The sequence below is a fragment of the Lineus longissimus genome, chromosome 2, assembly GCF_910592395.1.
Source record: "Lineus longissimus chromosome 2, tnLinLong1.2, whole genome shotgun sequence".
Lineage (NCBI taxonomy): Eukaryota > Metazoa > Nemertea > Pilidiophora > Heteronemertea > Lineidae > Lineus > Lineus longissimus.
In genome coordinates this window covers 25506568-25526736 of record NC_088309.1, presented here as the reverse complement: position 1 = coordinate 25526736, position 20169 = coordinate 25506568, and the positions used below count along the sequence as shown (strand labels likewise).

The window sequence follows — 20169 nt, the reverse complement described above, 5'->3', positions numbered from 1 at the left end:
AAATGACCTAAAAGTGTCCTTCCTTCAATGTGGCTGACAGCACTAAGCCAGGTTGCAAAGACAAGATAATCATAACAGACATCCTAAAGGTGAATGAGAGTCATCAGAATCACTGCGGAATAAATTGGGGAGTGACCAACATGAATGCAGAAAATGACATTTTTGCTCCAAGCAAGTAGGAAGCTTATTTTTGCGGGCAAACACGCACATGAGCAAAAAGCAAATACCGTGCTACGATATTGTTACAGTGTAAATATTACGCATCGTGCTCAAATAGTGTTGGAAAAATATCTGTGTGCGCTGCAAAAAATTATAAAACGTATGAGATAATGAATTAAATTTCACTCTAAATTGGCCCAAGTTCTTGTACATTTTGTAGAATTTTGCAGACGAATCATGAAAGATACCTGCACATGGGAACACAAGAACCTGTATCTGTTTGCCCTGTGAAGTTTGTGGAAATGACTCGGAAATCAGGTGTCACCAAAAAACCTGAACTCGAAAAGGGACATCCGAATCAACATTCAAAGCTTGGTAAGTTTTAACTGACATTGAATGATCGCACTTCCTCTCTAAACGTTATGCCATTGATAAGATAGGAATTGGTAATCTGACTGAATGCACATGCTTTAAATTTTCCCAATTTTGACTTCATCAATGTTCTGCCCTTTTTGGCCAAGACTGCTCCCTTCTCTTTTCCATCAAAATAAGAACATACCCTGCCCTTTTCAAATCCTGGCAAAAGCATATCATATCCTGTTTACAAGCTACATGTGACGCATCCACACTCAAGGGCCAAATACCAGCGTAAAAAACTGAAATGTCATTGTCTACGGAACCAACTTTCTGGTAGGTAAATCCATTAAGGAAGTGCAAGCCATGACAACAAGGATTTACCACAGCCGCCGTAAACACTTTCTTGAGCTGAAATTTAAAAATACTGTTCATATTCCCATATTTAAAGTTTCATATCTGGTATGCGACCATAGACAGATCCCAGCAAGAGTAACAGAAATAACTGATTTATAAATATAGTTTTAGTAGGTATTGTTGGACTTCCCTTGTCCCGATTCGGACAACCCTTTTATATAATATCCTCATGTTGTAGGGCAAGAAACCCCAGTTACTTACCGTGAGCTGAAGTCAACGATAAAACACAGAATAACCAAAGAAATGGAAAAAGTCACCGGAAAAAATGAAATGAGGGATCCGAAGTTAGTCTTACGTCTATGATCTCACTGTCATGACGGTGATCTGTCAAACGTAAAAACGTAGCGCTAAAATAGCGTCACAATTGGTCAATCCCGGCTAATCCCGGGACAATATGGACGATGGTCAATGGACCACGCAGACGCGTCCATTATTCTAGGGGAGGCTGTGATTGGTTGCATCACAGTGAAAGTCATCTCGGCAACATTTTTCAATGACACAAAACATTAATCATTTGCGAGAGATTCGAATTTTAGAATTGTCTGCGATATGATGACGCGAGTGATAAAATATATTGATAAGATCTTTTTCTGACTGATGATTTGTTCTGGGGTGGACCACACACACCCCACCCCTGGTCAACATGCACCGGCCCTATTGTCAGTTAAGGTCCAGCGAAAGATGCTTGAGGAGTAACAGATGAATGAAGGACAGAATGCCCTGGGATCGCTTTTTTCTAAAACCTCATCTCAGATATCAGGACAGCTCCCATTCGAATTACGCAATGTGGCCAAGGGTCAAAAAGAGGTGATTTTAACGAAATGAACTGGAGATCTAATGAAAGCTTTGGAAACAAACACTGTACTACTTCCCACATGAAAATGGTCAAAGTTCTTCTGTCAATATTATCCAAGTGAAGTGCGGTTTATAGTCAGCAGAAGGAAGGAGGGGAGAAATATTCACCAATATTTGCCTACCGACAGATCCTATTATACCGTCACCCAGACAACACCTACATGCGCCCGGCACACTTACGTAACAACCTGGCATGGAGAACTGATCAAAATTCATATGCAATTTGTGAAATGAGTACATAAAACGATCATTCAGACCTGGGGCATTAATTGTCCGAGTCTGAAAAGGACCATGACAATAGTGACCAAGCCACATTAGTGCCGATGCCTGCCGATATAAAATGGCCGGTCAGCATGAATGAATGCAACCAGGACAGCCTCCGGCAACGAGACAATCCCCTTTCAAAGTGTTATCGCAGAAGTTTGGCACACCTCTGAACAATCACAACGATGTCAAAATGAAATTGCGAGGCCAGCTGCTGGCCGGAGCTATCCTGATGAGGCTAGGGAAGATCGTCATTCCCATGTGAATTAATTGTTATGATACTAATAACAGTTCTGGGCACACGTCATGAAAATTTGAAGAGTGGATGCAACACTGGGACAATTATAACATGATTATCTTTGGTCCAATCTTTGGGATGGTGAGATGCACAGTAGCCACACATAAATTCACAACTTCTCCACTGGGAATTTACAATTTAAGTTCTGTAAACCGCATATCCGAGGGGGGGGGTACAGGAACAGGTGGACGTACCAAACATTGAAATGGACAACACTCCAATCTCAGCCAAGGGTAATGAGAACCTTTTTTATGTCATAAGAGGCTACCAGTACAGAAGCCCCTCAAGGTCACTCAGTCAGTCTGTATCACCTCAAACAAACAAGGCAAACTCTACATGTCATTAGAGTCTTTACCAGAAATGTACACATTTCACAATGACTTGAAGACTATGCAACAACAATGAGAAAGTGAATGAGGCAGATGAGAAAGTCGCTGTGATCATGTCTCAATCTCCTTCCCCTGATGAGTTCCTATCGATTCCGACTCTGTAGACTTCCCCAACTCATGCTGAGCTGGCCAAAACCATGCATACATTTCTTAATGAATCTGTATGTAAATGTACACGTGGTCTATTAAAGTGAGGTTGGACTCATTAGCAGGACTCTCATCTTCACTACAGTGTTTCATGTCAGCTTAACCTTGCCAAAACCAGTTAACATTTATCAATGAAACTAAGTTTAAATATACAAGAAAATTCAGCATCATTCAGTTGGAATCATGAGCATATCTGTTAACTTTGATCTGCCGGACAATACATATTATTGTCAAGACCTTTTTACATCGGCTTATGAGGACGGGCAAACATAAGTCGTAAATCGGAAGCACAACACCGGGATGCTTCAGTGGACTTGAAAAGTTTTAGGAAACTCCCCCGCAGGGTTGGAAGATGTTCTTTTTTTCATCGAGAAAGTAAACATTTTGAGATACATTGGAGACCGATGGTCTTCTTTCTTTTTTCTTAATTCAACCGTTTTCAAGATTTCTTATAGCTGATGCAACACATTCTGGTATCAGCGATATTTTTATAAGTTTGAGGGTAGGGGACAAGTAAGACATGTCCCTGGATTCAGAAATGAGACTGTGATGACCAAATCAATGGAAATTCTTCTGTTGTTCAACCCAATTCAATTTATGTGCATTCAGCCACACTATTCACATCATATATATATATAGAACAGATGTAGTTTTTTAACAAGATCGATATTCTGTTTAAAGATTTGACATGAAAATGATGAAGACAAAAGACTCCTATCACAAACCCGTCAACAGTACACTGATGCTCGCTGCACACACTTTTACCTAAAGGTGACTCGGTAAAAGGACAGAACTTTCAATGTACACTGGTTCAGAAGCAACAGGTGACAGAGCGAGCAGGCAGCCATTGTTAGGGTGTGCCTGGAAGAATCATGGAGTTTATTAGATTATGATGATTCTGTGAAGTGTTCAGGTCAACATGACCATAACCAGTTAGGGTGACCATCTGTCCTCACTAGTGGTTACATCACAAAGATCTCCCCAGGGAACAGGCAAGCCAGGCTCACCTGGAAGATGGAGACAATCACCAGACTGGGCAAAGGTTGGGAGAATCGGTCCACTGGTTCTATTTGTTCCATTGTAGCTTGAATTATTTAACATACTTCTTGTTCATAACCTTTGGCAAGACACTTTACTTGGTAGAATGACCTCACAGGCTCTAGACCTGCCTTTTTTAACTTGAATCTCACGCCAATAGTGGGGATCAGAACAGGGACCTCAGGACAACCTTACTTGTAACCATGGACAAGTAACTTTGCCTGCAACTAAGCATAGGTGCCTCAAAATTCAGCAGCACCTTTAAGCAATGTAAGACACTGCGAATGCAGGCGCTACCATTCTTTGGCAGCCTTTTGTGGTTAACTCCAACCAAGAGAGCAAAAGTCAACATTCGGTCTGAATGATGCTTATTTAAGAGACACCTCTCCTGAATGGTGAAGGTGAGAAAGTCGCACCATGATCTTTCAGAACCAATTACACAAGAAAAATCTCATTAAAGGAAGAAAAGATGTCATTTGTGTTTGTGCATCCGTCAAAGCCATGGGAAAGACTGGACTGTAAGGGACAGTAGTCCATTAGGACGGCTTTATGGCCAGGTGACAAACCTTTAAAGTCTGCCTTCATGTAGCATCATGTCATCCCGAAAGCTCGTTATCACCTTTAATTATTAACACAGTTATATAACTCGTCAACAATAACTCGACAGGGTGATTAATGGCAAGTTTCCTCTTTCAAACGATCTCAAAACTTCCGCACACCCCCTCCTCGAGAATTGATCTTTGACAAAGCCGTAAGAAAGGGATCATTCAGAGGTAAAAAATCACCACGAGGCCCTGCGCTATTTCCATCCTTAATTCATGCAAATGTTCACTGATCTTGGCTCAAATAATTAAGCCTCACTATGGTCAGTGCATTCATTCTTCGAGAAGTGTTAAGATTTGATAAAATGCCATTGAAACGAGACCGCGGGTGATTTCAGCATGCAGACAATGTCGACCAAGACATTATATCTCACCAAATATCTTTTGTTGTGAATTGCATAACATGAAAATGATGTTGCTTTGTCCATCATTTCGCACACGGCCATTTGAGCCTGTAATGTTGAGATCCTGGTTTCAAATCGCAGGTCTGCCGATGTGAATAATAATGGCATGACAGCCAACACATCATGCTCCTACAACTTTCTTTGAATAAGATGACCACTAAAAATTACATAAGACGTCGCTCAGTCCATACAATCTGTCAGAGGATTACCAAGCGCCCCACAACATTTGACGGTTTCTATCAAATATTATTTTTGGATGTGCAGCTCCATCTTTTACTTCCTGTTTATTCAAAGGCCAACTTCACCCCATTGGCGAAATGTCATTTTAGAGCAAAAGAACCATCACGATTCAGGTTGACAAATTGCAGGACAATTTGTTTGCCATCTCAGATAAAATTTCTGTCATAAATTTCAGGTCTGCCCATCTGTTTGTGGTACATCAACATCAGAGTTGTATTACTATTGGTTGTTTTTTTCACTTGGTATAGAACCACTGTTTGATCTGTCTGTCCTTGATCACGACACTTAACATTATCCCATATATGTAGGACTATAAATTTGTACTACACACAGAATCACTGCCAGGTGGCAGCGCTAGGACTCGTCCAGGCATACCAAAATGCCCCAACTGATGCACCATGAGAACCTCTACCTGTCGTGTTCAAGGAGGGAATTAGTGGATCTGGGCTCAGCAACCTATCTATATTCTATTGACTTTAACTTTTGATTTAACTTATAATTCATATCATGATCAATCAAAAATATGCATTTATTCATGCACAAAATTAAACCACAAAACACCCATTCACACAACCACAAATCAAAACTTTTTAAAATCCATATTTGAAATATGAATTGACAAAAGAATGATGAGCAAAATATCAAACTTTAAAGTTTTTTTTCAATGTCAAACAGCGTCCATCAATACTTTGAAATTTAATCATGGTTTCAACAAGAAGCGGACTCAAAGACTGACATTATGGATGTGACAGCATGGTAGTCACAAACAGATCAGATGTACAGAGACCCCTCAGGCACTATCAGGCAACGCGCACAGAATTCTATGCTTGTTGGAGGAGCTCACAACCCTTGTCAGACTTACCTTATGATGACTGTCATTGAAAGATAATAGCCTTTTTGATGCAACCCTCACATAGCGATCAGAGACTTAAGTTCAATTTCTGCAGCAGAGAGGGGGGGGGCTCTACTTTTATCCAGTCTTCCCGGTGATCATCATACACAACAATCCAAACAGAAGTTGTCTTTTTTTCTACTTCCGTTGGTCTGAGGATGCGGACGTCCGCACCAGTAAAATGATGAGGACAGCAAATATCTTTCATTTACTTAACCTCATTTTTAGAGAGGTCATAAATCAGGCCTAATCACTGACCGCAATAGAATGGATATTTCACAGAATTCATGTTGTAAAGCCATCATTTGACATACATTCACATTTTCAAAAAAACTCAGTACAGATGACTCTTCAGAACTGTGTCCATGCAACACCAAAGAAGGTACCCTCATCTGCCACAAGCCACATCAGAAAAGACAAGTGCTCAAACACCAAGTAAAAGCCAAAGACACAATTGAAAAAAAATTAAGCCGCAAAAAAGTAAATGACACTTTACCGTAGGCTTATGAAATCAGTGCAGAGAAAACCTTTGTCAAACCAAGTGCAACTTTACATAACAAATTCCAACCTCAGTGATGTTATGTATGATGGCACATGTTGTGCAATTAGTGGTATGAACTGATGTAAGGTGAGTCATTTGGATGTGTTAATATGAAATCACAGCAATAATCCACGGTGACAATACTGCGCAACGGTTGCATAATACCATTAGTGCTCCCATCTTGATTTTTGAAATTCAGGATATTGCAGTTTGATAAGTCTGAGGACAGGATGTACTACTCTTCACATGTAAGAAGCAGCTAAAAAAGCACTTATTCCTTTTTTAACCAGTATAAAGCCTATATCAAAGAAGAATGGTCAGTCTCAAGAACAGTGATCCCCATTGGGAAAAAACTCCAATAATAGACTTGCTCTTGAAACATAAAGAACACAAAGAAAACACTAAACTGGGGAAGTGAAAACATGAAGGACCAAAAAAAACTAATCTTAACTGCCTTATGAGACAAGAATGTCCAACTGAGAAAATGAAATGGCTTTTCTTTGGTAATGAAAGGATGCTTTTGTTACCATGAGTGGTAAAATAGAAAAAATTACAAGGGTCTATTGACCAAGTATTCAGACACCAACCACTGGGTCAAAAGGTCACCACTCACAAAAAAGCAATGGTCAGGGATAAAAATGACCACTGGAGAAAAAGCTGCGATTCTTTTCCGAGTGCTCAGGTTTCGCGAGGGACAATGCAGCTGTCTGACCTTTAGCAAGAGGTCAGAGTTGTTGAAAGGGAGGGAACTTCATTCACATTCCGGCGCAAAAATCTCAAAGATGCCAGCCTCACTGACCACAGAATACTTTCATTTGGATCGAGAACTATTGAAGGAGAACTTTCCACTCAATAAAAGGGTGGAGTCCTTGGCCCTCTACATTGCAAAGGTCAGTCAGAAAAGAAGTGGGATCTGATGAGATCTTTTCTACGCATGTCAGAGGTTGCTAGGTAAGGGAAATCAGACTCATCTTGAGTGCAGATCATTGGCAGTCGCAGACAAGGTTGCGGTCTTGGGCAAATCATTTTACTTCCATTAGACACACATCTTAGGCTTTTGCAAACATGCAAAATACTTCAACTATGCGACCTCTTCAATTTCAAGACCAGGAACACAAGAAAGTGATCTCTTTTCCAAAATTTACATCTTGCCCACTTGGAAGTTATAAAGTTACACTTTACAATGCCATGAGTTTGACCAACTCCTTTTCTTTACCTTCTGTTTCCTATAATCCTAGTCCCTAAATCTTAATTCTAAGGTCACGGTTGTTTATGGACTTTTATAATCCGCAACTCGGACAGAAATATAAAGAGAACCCTAAAAGTGGTCAAATCTAGATAAATATTTTGTAGAAATAGCAAGGTCTACTTATGGCACTCAGAACCCCAAGAAAGTCAACTCGTACCAGGAGTTATCCCTTTGGTTGCGTCTTGACATCACACCTTCCTGGTCAAGCGCACTATTTTTGGCGGCCTTCCGTCCAGCCAGACTGACCACGCATCTGTCCGATTTCATTTTTAGATTGATAAAAGAAGCTGGAGATAAAATTCTCCCAGCGCTGGACAATGACATCCCAAAAAAAGTTCAAAAGTTCCTGAGACAGATTATCCATCATGTGATCAGGATACGAGGCGATCTTTTCATCGGCGAGGATCCGCTAAAATCAAAGACTGGCGGACACGCAACTCTCAATGGACTTTGGTCCGGACATGGCAGCCTGCCAAAGCAATTATGCAATTACCTGAATTGGGAACACCAGAAATTACATAACGTGGTTACTACAGGGGGCCACAGCCTCTGGCGTTGGATTGTGCAGGCAACCACTCCTCTCTTTAAGACTTATGAATGAAGGACCGCGGTCCAGGATATTCATCACGAATGCTGCTAGTGCCCTCTTGTGTGAAGTGTCAGAACTATTCTGAAGGGTTTGCAGATGACTTGTAAAGCCAGAATTATTCTTTACTCTTGAAGGAAGGCTAATAATTTACAATTTTTGCAAAACTACTATAAAACTGGAAGTTTTTATGGCATGCAGTTCTTGGCCATTTCGTCCACACAAAATTTGAGAAACTCGTAAGAATTTGTGACCCAAGCAGCTGCGGACCAGCCTCCAGTGCTGTAAACTTCACATCGCTATGCTTGCCTCAACATCACAATGAAAAGGACAGCAAATTGTTATGATCTGACAAATCTGACGGCTCATTTGACAAGTTGGGCAACTGATGACCCACCTGGAACCAGCACATCACCATGGTAACTCAACCTTTAGCATTTTCTGACCTTTTCCTGGAAGGGTTCTAGGGATGGTACAGGAGATGAACATGTATCGTCAATTTTCTGATCAAGTGAACGCCCTTTCAGTTTTTAGTAAATTAGAAGCCTTACCTTGTGGTTCAATAAGAGACGTCGGTCTTTTAGATCTGTAAGTATGAATTGAAGAGAACAATATGAATAAGATGATGAGAATACTAGTACGTCTTGTGCAGGTCAGCAGTCAACCTGATCGTGATCAGAAGGGGACATTTTGAGAGAAAACACAGGCAACGCAGACCAATTTGAAGGGTCACACTGCCACATCCTGTATATGGTCACACCGCTTGCCAATCCCATCACCTCAACTATAGGTACCATTATCATTACAATAATTTTTGTAGCAGCAATTTTCTCTGTATCACTTTATGAACACATGAAACTTCTTTTGTTATAAGTTACGTAACTAACCATGGGAATATTTTATTTAGGTCAGCACAGTCAATGTGAGAGGGACAATTTGAATGGACGGGTCCCGGCTGACCTCCACATTTTGATACTGGACTATAGTACGAGTGGTATTGTACTAGTGTCAAGTTTCATATTGGAATGCCACACGATTTACACACATACTAACAGCAACTTGTTCACTTGTCGAATGTGTTTTGCCAACTAAACATTGATTTGAAGAATTCGGCAATTTAGTTTATATTTTGTTTTTCAACCAACATCATTTTATCGTAAGAGACATCTACTGACAACTTCGAAAACTAAAAGGGAATGGAAAATAGGAGTCCAGCAAAACACTGACAAAATTGATAGAGCAGATTCATATGTCCGTGTGCTTCAATTTCATAGAGCGTTTTAAAGTTAGATCTAATTCTTAATGAGGAAAATAATGATGCAAATTACGAGGAAGGCACCGATTCATTTAAACAAAATTAACCCTCGGGTGACTTTTTATATTTCATAAAGACTCCATCCTCAGATCCAACTAATTGTTCAAATGAATGCATCATTACATTGAAATATATTAGGTTTTAAAAACGATATCTCCGGAAAAGGGGATGTATGTAATGAAGCAAATTAAGGCAAAGGCCCAGTAATTAGAAAGTTCTAGGGCTTTTCAACTTGTGGCATGGCCTAAGGGACTTGATAAAGACCTTTTTGCACAGGATTTGAATTTCATGGTTATGAGTAGAAAATGTCACCAACCTTTTTACGAGCACTTCAATAACAGTCACAGTCACAGTAAGTTTGGATTCTCTGAACTTGTTTACAGTAGACAGTGATAAATCCAACTCAAGGTTTTAAACACAGAATGTTTTGAAAATGAAATGCTACTGAGCATCACAGGAATGATAAATGACATGATAAAGAATGCGCAAGATAAGTTTGATGACACGAGATGATGATCAATTCAAGATCACAACATTATGACACAATTATAGGAAATGATAATGACTGAGCCTACATTTATCTGTCTTGTGGCTTCCTGTCGTCTTCATTAGGCCTACGCTAATTTCTTCACATACATAGGCATTTACCAAACAATTCAATTTGCTGGAACTTGACAATGGGGAAATTCGACAGACATGTTCCAATTGAGAGGACAACTCCACATCCAAGACACGATTGATAGTGGGTGTTTTCAAAACAGGTCAAAACCTATCAAATTTGGCCAACAAATAGAACTTTTTTATAAAGTATACATTCATTCTCAACTCTTTAAACAGTACACAGAACCCACTGTAGAAGCCAATATGGTCCTATCCATCCCTCCTTCGTCGGCTGGAGAAGATACTAAAAGTAGGGGTTTTACAGGCCAACAGCAAACTGCCTTGATAATGCAGATGAAACTTTGGTCTAGTCTTGTTTGCCAGCGGTACAAATTCTCTTTGGGGGTAAATATGGCACTAAGCATGACTTAGCAGAACAACATTCTCTTAGTTCCGTTGAGCCTATACATCCTCTACACCCACTTAACGTGGCAAGTTGACCAGCAGGGAGAATCAAGTGCTATCAATTACCAATTGCTTGCATAATGCTACAAAAAGAGTGAAAACTCCCTTCCCCTTCACACTGCTCAGACAACAGCGAAGCTCAACAGCCTTAACTTCCTCTCATTTAACCCTGCTTCCTTGACAACCACCTCCCGACGGAAGGGCAGAAACCCCGTCAACATGTTTGCCACAATGTCCCCCCCTCCCCCACTAGACACAAATCTCTGATATAGTTCTCTTGTTGAGTATAGACACCAGGCACGGAAGGGGACTGGACAGTCTGAGGCCCATTTGGTGATTACATCCCAAGGGGGCTTCTAAACCTAACCCTTGACATTTGAGGCGAATTCGTTTGTCCACAATTGCTGGTGTCATCAAAGATATTGACTCCATCTGATGGGTAGTCTATTGGAAGATCCAGACATAGTCGAAACTGATGACTTCCTTGAAGCTCATATTGGCTCTAAATGTCAATGTTCCTGTGACCGTAAAATCTTTGATGAACGCTTTTAATACAAGAGCCCAACAACTACAATTTTCCGACAGCAAAACAACAAAACAAAACAAGGACGTATCCCAGTTCCTGGATTATCCTGCCTCGAATATACTTTCAAGTCCTTTCTACAAGGTCAGTGATCAGGCCTATGATGTACATGTTAGCATGATCATTGTCTTCTCAGAAGAATGGACTTCACGGTATTTTAAAGACAACCAAAGAATTATGGACAAACCTGATTTCAATATGATTATGACGGTTTCCAATGCAGATGACCAGTTCTGGTTTTGGAACATGACGATTGCAAGTGACATGTATGAGATTTCTAGACTCAGACACAGATAAGCATGGCTGCTATCGCGGAATATTCATCCAAGGCAGAATAAACTCCAGCGCAATCAACAAGAATGATGTAAAGGTCAGCATGACATTTAGCAGTGCATTATGGGATTAACGAGAGAATGCACAAAACATCAAGCACCGATGATTTAACATGGACTATCATATGTTGATAAAGATCAGATTAATAAGATGCTCCCATTCGAAAACTTTCTCATCAACATGAAATTTACCAGCAATATCACTAGTTGCCTGAAAGACAATAATGGTCATTTCACTTTTATGACCATTAACTCTTTTATCAGTTCTTTGACTTCAGAAACAAACCTGCGAATTTAGATATTTACAGTTGACATGTAAAGAGGAGTTCACTGCCACCATCCTGAGGTTAGGGTGAGCTTGGCCATTCGCCATCTTAAATCCAATTTCTTGTTTATCAACCACCCTCACGCCAACCTGCTGGATGATGTGTTGCATGTCATCAAAATACTGTGATCTAAAAGACAACAGAGAAGCGTGCAACGTAATGTTTTCACACGCGTACACACCATGCACAAAGTGCAGAACAGTGTTTGCTGGAATTCCCTTCCTTGCGGCTAAATAAAGCTGTGACGTTAATAGCAGCGCTATTTATAGCAACACCACTGACGCAAATAGCAACCATCGATTAAAGAAATGGAGTAGCACGTCATTTGCCATGCTATATTAATCACTGAATATCCACTTGAACGTGGAGACGGCCGTCTGCCATTGAGAATTAAAGTTAAGCCGGTAAAAAACGCCAGCATCTCCCATTATATGGATATCTGATATGCTGCCACGTAGATGATGCAAATGTTCGTGCACTCATAAAAAATTCGCTGCTGCTACTTTATTATTGAATTCGTGACGGATCACATTGATCACGAACATCTACATTATGCTGATCAAGAATGGACTACTTCTGAGCGTATTGAATGGCACAACTGGTATGAATAGAAATATGGAGGAACTAGAAGTAGGCCATAGCAAGGTCACCCTTGTTGTTGTTTACATAGGTATCAGAATTACATGGGGATGATTTATCATGCATAGCAGACACTATGCAGTCTATCCACGTACATTGTATAATACAGACAGACAGATACATTATCTCCTCTTCTTCTGCTTTCCACTGCTTAAACTTTCACAACGTTTTTCTTGGAAAGACGTCAGCAGCTCTGGCCAGACTTCCCTTGGTTGGTGGTGATCGAGGGAGAGTCTTCCAGGATGTGTCGAGGTCCGAGAAACCACAGTCACAGATGGCATGAGAAGGCCGGTCACAGATGGCAGAAACACAAGGGTCAGTCTTCTTAGACTTAGATGTGTGTTCTCAGTCAGAAGATGGCAATTTGTTGTTGTCTCTTCAGTGTGTTGACATGTATGGTTGGGTTATCTCCAAGTTCCATTTATTAGGCCAAATGTTGACCTCAAATTATTGGCAACTATTCATATTTGTAATATTTGATGATATCATCAGTGAAGAAAAAGGTTAGTGGGATAAAACAAAAAGACTATTAACAAATCGAAAGCAATATTGTAGCCAGGATGGAACAACGAACAGAGACAACAAGTAAAAGTCTTTCAAGCATCTATTTTTTAATTTGATTATAACCTATGAACATACTTATTTGATATGGTGAACTGGCCTAATTCATCTTCGAACTTCATGGCCTTTGCTGGCATAAAACTCTGTTGATCAACAACAGTAATAAAATGTCAAATTTCAAAGAAACTGCTAACCTCAGATGCCTTGCTGGGAGAAGATCTAATAACATTTTTACAAAGTGTGATCTCTTTGTTTAGCCCTAGCGCTGATGCCGCACGTAATAACTCCACCCCCACCTCAGGCTAAATTATCGGTAAACATACCAATCACAACATGTAAACTTATCAAATTGATCAATCATTGTCGTCCATGTCTGTTGCTGATGATGCATCTTTCTGATGTACGATGCAAAGAACCCAGAATGCTACTGACCAGCTCACAGTCTCAACGCAGAGGTTCACATGCCCACTGTGCCGAGTCATCTGACCCCTGAAGCATAGAAACTTGTCACATTGTTTTGATGACTGTGTACTATACAACACTATACATGTTTTTTCTCCAAGTCCAAGTGCAGCAGTGCAGAGGTTCACATGCCGTGCACTTCCATCATATCCTGACGGCATAAACAGGAAGATGTCCCTGACGGCTGACTGTGAGTACGACAACTGTCAAAAGGGTGTTGGCATCTATTTCATTCAATGTCTGCGGCCAGAACTAACAAAAAACAAGGATTGAATGTTGACTAAATTATTTCACTACTGCCCTGATCAATAGATGTCTTGCCCTGAAGGGTACCAAGCTGCAATCAATTAGAAACCGAAATGACCCATACTTATTTTAAACAACTGCTCCAACATCCAATTTGTGTTCAAAGATCGAAACTTTGCCTGGAACCAACAACAGAATCTTGAAAATGGCCTAAGCAAGGGGCGGTAACTATTTTCATCCGCTCATTATCGTAGACTAGTTTTAATGTGGCTAATGTTGGTGATAAAAACGGAGAGCCTGTAACCAAGGAAACAAGAGGACAAAAGTAATCATTTCGTTACCCAACACTTCTATTCCCGCGCTGCAAGTATCAAACAGCTCAGAGGCAATACTTTGCATCAATCAAGTTTTCACTACTAGGACCCGATGATGACGTAAGTTGGTTAGCTACCTTTGTTATGCCACATCTCCATGACAACCAACATCAAGAGTAAATATAATGCCGGCAAGCGGAGATCTCTATTTATACCAGGAAAGACGCAAAGAAATTAAAACTTTTTGTCGGAGGACACCAAATATATCTTCAGAAGAAACACAGATCAAAACAGGAATAAACAAATGCATACACTTTCCATGACCACAAAAGAACACTCGAGGACTTGAATAGTTCTTAGCCATAAACGTACTTGCCTGGAAGAACTCAATGAATTGATTTCCAATACATGGAAGTATTAAGCGTTTTAAGTGTCCTGTTCTTTTAAATCACTCCAATCCCAAAGTTGTGAGTACCAGCACTGATTTGATACTGGCATTATTGCCCACTGCTTTCTATCTGCATGAATAACCATGCTTGATAGACATCAACAAAATGGACATTGTTTTGTTTTTTGCTAAGGTCAACCACAAGCATATGAGTTATGACCACAAGCGGCAAAAATGACTGAATGTTGTCACAGGCACCTATGACGTACCTACTTTTGCCGCATACTGTATTTTGTGATGAAAATAGTTTGTGAATGTCTGCAATGCAGCAAAGTGTTTCGCCTACTATAAACTCTCCAGACAAGCATGCGGACAGAGCAGAACACCATGCACTGAAAATAGCAGACCAATCAATAGAGGCTACTTTGAGCTTAGCGCAACAAAAATAGAACCGATTGATCAAATTCAATGATTTTTACTATCATCATCAATGTCATTGCCCCCAAAAAGACGTCATATCCACAACCATCACCTGCTGGCTCATCCACATTACCAACAACGGAATTGAGTGAATATTTTGGGTAAAGTCCTACGTGAAAATCATCCAAATCGATGCATTGATCTTTGTTGATCAACGACATGAAAGAAGGAACTGCGTCAGCCACAAGTGGGATCAATGGGATGCAAATACAACCAATCAATCCTGACTTTTTGGCAAGGGTCGAACTCAAAATAAGCTTCATCGACAGAAATAATCAGTGAGAAATTATTTTACATAGATTCAGTGTGCTTAGGTCATGTTGGTTAGCTCGATTTACTAGTAATTCAGAAGAATCTCTGAAAGTAATTTTATGCCACCTGATTTTGTGACGCCACACAATTTCTTGGTAGAGTTATCAAATGGACTTTGGACTTTGTCAACCAGTAACAGTCTTAACTCTAACACTGACTGATGACAAATCATCAGCTCAGGAAAACTTTGGTCACAGGTTTCAAGCAACTGGCATGTGGGAAATATGTCAACAAGACTCATGATCCCATTGATTAAGGGGATCAATTGCCAAATGGATTGATCAAATGTCGATGTATGGTCCAGGGGATGAACTGGCCAAGTGGTCAAAATGTCCAAGGGATGAATATACCAAGTTGACCAATCAATTGCAAAAGGATGAGTTGACATTGCACCATGGCAAAGAGTGAGGGCAAGAAGGCATGTTGCCTCTGTGAAATTTGAGCCATGTGCATGTACAACTTGACTAAATGTATGCATGGCATGATAGATTGAACCAAATGGAGGAGAGTGCATGGTGAAGAAATCCTCAGGTTTCCTTTCATTGTTATTGAACCAAAAACACTGCAAGTTCCAACTATTAGAATAGATTACAGGCAGGGCATGACGCCATGCTGCAACACGACAAAACCTCAGTATGCAAGCGAGAGAATAAAACTTACCACTTTTACAGTTTTCTCTTAGCAGCAGACTGGCATGAAATATGACAAAGATGCAACTTCAGCCTCTTCCTCAACAATCTGAATGCAATCAATCAAATCGAAATGATGGCGGCCCTCCCGCACACAAACTTCAGAGATGAATTGAAAATCGTACTTACCAAACTGTTGCAAAGGATCGAGTGCCCCCTAGTGCATATCAAACAACGACAACTATAATCCTTATCGAAGCCACAAGTAAGCATGGTCTGACATTACTGTCAGCGCACCTTGCATGACTGAAGTAGCACAGAAAGTTTGAAGGACTAGTGAGCTGACATAGTAGCCAAGAAACCATATGGGCTTAGTGGGATAGCAATGCATCCCCTGGGTGATTTTTGGCCTCGGCAGCGCAGATACTGACGTAAAATAGAAAGACGTCAATTGCTGATGAGAAATCAATACAATGGTTGAATTCTTGTCGTTTCTACCCCGCAGCCAGGCACCATACAATTCCAAGGGATCACAATAAATTTTGAATGACCTCATCAACAGCGAGACTGATACAAGAAACCACCGCTGACGATCGTGACATCATCAATAACAGAAGACGCAATATGATGGAAATAATCGATACGAACCTCGGTCACGATGACGCCATCAAGTTTTTCACACGATGAAAGGCATACCTGGCCAAGTCTTGATATTGATTATGCGGGGAGTGCACAATGTACACGACCTTGTAGAAATAAGTGATGGCGTCAAGTTGCCTTTAGCTTCAGGTGGTTTTGAAGGTCAAAAGGTGTCAGTCTCAGTGATGCATTTACTACACATATCGTTTATTTTGATCCCATCGATAAAGACAACAATATCTGATACGTCATCAATATCCAAATACAAAATACTTGTTCTTTTTTTAACGATAATGTAGCTGTATTAGTTTATTGATTTCTAGTACCTCAGCCCCAGAAGCAGTTTATCCAGCCTGGAAGAACCTGTGGGAAAAGTCAAAATAGTCCCCAGACAAGGACATAATAGGCTATCAATGCAGTACTGCAGTCTATTGATGACCATATCAGTTTGGTGATATTTTTCACCTGCCGCAAGATGGCACAGCAAGTGTCAGCCGAGAATATCACGCCATCCGCACAGGAAGGGTTAAAGTGGTCCTTTTTAAAGTTTCTTCAAACATTTTCATTTTGCTGTTAGTGTTGACAAAAATTACCTACCTACCCACCACAGTGTTTTGAAGTTGTATTGTATACATCATAAAAACAATATGTCTTACAGGAAAACTGGATAGGCTTTCTATTTGCCATGTGAATGATGTGGGCCATGGATGTTGGCAGGAAAGCAAAGATACATTCGCTGATTCAGGACGACCACCAGCAGAATCATTTCTACTGCACACTAAAAGCTACCAGAAGGAAACTGCGAGAGGTAATGCCTACAACGTATTTGACTGACAGGGATGGATGTCAAGGATGAGAATGAGCCAACTCATCACCTCTGGACACCGACTTCCACCTCTGAACACAGCATCATTTACAGCTACTAATTACTGGGCATTGATTGAATAAAGCGTCTCTTGCATTATCACGTCACTGTTACTATGGTTACCGACTACTGTTGCTAACACCACCTAATAATGTCAAGAAAGAATCTTTCAAGTGGCAAGATTAGCTAGTAAGCCATTGGCAATCCGTACAAAAACAAGTTTTTCTCTCTTTAAAAGTTATGGGGATGGTCTGTTTGTAAGTGGTATGAATGAGGTCTAAAGGTGAACTCTGGTGACTACTCACTGGGTCATACAACATCACTCAATTTTCTTATATCACTATCAGTGTGCAGGGAGATGGGTAGAGACAAGCAGCAAGGAAGCATTGATTGGTCATCAGGTGATGAGGTCATCACCTAACAAAGCCACAACGTACACGTAGCCTATGTACCACCAGCCATATCTACTGGTGGTACGACTGGTGATGCAATATTACAAAATTGTAGTGAAAGGCCAAACATAAGACATAAAAGAAAAGGAGTGGCGGGGGTGACATAAAATATATATAGTTATTTCTGAAATGACAACGAAGAGTTAGTCTGGCTGGTTAGTGGAAAGTGATAACTAGGAATAGTACCTAACTACTTCCTCTTCCTATAACAATAGGTCTAGTTGAGCACAATCACCACTGTTGCAAATCAAAAAGATTCTGCCTAGTTTTATATAGGCGGGCCTACAAGTACCTATAATTACCTTTTGGGAATTTGTCAGGGATTCTGCAATTGAGCCCCATTCATCTCAAATTCGTCTTTCGACTCTAATCTGAGGACTAAGCAATGACCAGAATGAAGGGACATGTTCATCAACTCTGACAAAGATACCTGATTTGGGCACTTGGCTTGCAGCTTCAATCAAGCTGGTCCCCAGTCGAAACGGAACGTCAATGGTTAGGGTTTGGACCGTGGGATGTTTTGACAAGTGACCAGGATGGTTTGCAGAGCCAAAGCAATCTTTCTTTGTTGAACTTGTGAAAGGTCCTCCTCCTGGCAATCAGGTTATGGTATCGCCATCTGTTTTCCCAGAATTCAAGTTTAGTTTATCACTGAAATAAACTTATGGCAGATTGCGATACCGATCAGCATCGCCCTCTTTTGCAAAAAGTATAAAAAGCTAAAAAAAATTACAAGAACAAGGGCATGGCGGCATCTACTTTTAACAAATGTAGGCCTACTGCCACTCTGACCACCTCACGGCAAACCACAGAGGACAGCTGGTTGTCACAGATATGGGGAGACAACCTACCAACTAAGGGTATACAATGTTGCAAGGTGAACCTCACGCACTGACCTACTTTTACTTACCAGGAAAATGGCCTCTTGCGAAGTTGACAGTGTGCACAAAACGTCCTAATTCAACGTCACCAGACTTCAGGATCGCAGTGACAGCGCTCAGGTTATGTCCTTTGGTACATCAATAGTTTGGCGACGATGTTGAAAGGTCGGATACTGTTGAAGGAATAAGCAAGAAATTACTCCAATCTTCATAACAAAATCACAGAAATCGATCGCGTTGATGCTGGATCTGGAGATGGGTAAACCCCACATGGTTGGCTTGGTGCCGTCGAACAAGCCATCAAAATGGCCAAATTTCCTTATCAAAGCAGTTACAATGAAAACAAACAACGCTTTGTACTAGTAGTGTAAAACCACTATTACAAATTCCCTACCTAAATTAGAACATCAATTGGACAAAAATAACCATATAGTTACTATTTTTACTGACCAGTCCCTGCAAAATCGTCTCTTGGGCTATTTTTGGAAGGAAAACACGATTTTGTGGAATCCAAAGCTAAAATTAGATATGTTTTATTCATCCGCGTTCGGAACAAAATATACACAAAATACATATAGGGAACATATGAATATATAAATGACTAACACTTAAGTGGTCTCCTTAGATTTTTAAGAGAATTATATAATAATAATGGTTCCACAGGTGATTAACTGTAGAACTATTTCTGCGGACGTATCAAAATTACCCAGCTTCCAAAATTGGTTATGCTAATTAGTTTATTTGCGTCACTAAATCCTAATGTGGCTGTTCCATTAGATGAGCAGATTGAGCACTCAAGCTAACAGTTCCCCTCTAAGACCCATATCATAGGCCTTCAAAATACATTTTGTCTGCCGCATCGTGTGACGAATGGGCATTGTGTGCGATCGACTTAATGCTTCCATCTGGACAAGTGAAGTACAAGCTATGATGGTGATGGTCGATTGGAGGAACTGCGTTTGTTTCGCTTCCTAACCTTTTCGCCCCCAGTGGTTTCGCTCCCTTGGACTTTCGTTGGGATTGTGAAAGTACCCCGGGAAAGTACAGAAGTGGCAAAGGAGATGTGCTTTCTAGGGATGTCAAATCTACAAAGAAGGAATCGTTTGGTCGTGCTGTGTGATCTTTGGCAGGTCACTTATCTTTCATTCTTTATCATTCGTTGGTCATCAAGAGTGTGATCATGGGGAAGTCTATCTTCTCTTGCAGTCATATCATGAGTGAGATCTGGGACTTATTTTTGGCGTC

The 20169-nt window shown here is 40.5% G+C and overlaps 1 protein-coding gene across 6 annotated transcripts in view; it reads right to left on the bottom strand.

Moving 5' to 3' along the window:
* LOC135483245 (myocyte-specific enhancer factor 2A-like) overlaps nucleotides 1-19429 on the bottom strand; it is a 47159-nt gene extending 27730 nt beyond the window's left edge. For 4 of the 6 annotated variants that reach the window (XM_064763921.1, XM_064763929.1, XM_064763930.1 and 1 more), the window contains exons 1-3: nucleotides 19375-19429; nucleotides 18954-19097; nucleotides 8987-9021 (exon numbers count right to left, since the gene is read on the bottom strand). The gene's annotated coding sequence lies outside the window, so the exon portion shown is untranslated. Of the gene's footprint in view, nucleotides 1-8986; nucleotides 9022-18953; nucleotides 19098-19318 lie in introns of all 6 variants that reach the window. The other 2 variants (XM_064763922.1, XM_064763924.1) reach the window with 2 other exon arrangements.
* Nucleotides 19430-20169: the final 740 nt, after the last annotated feature.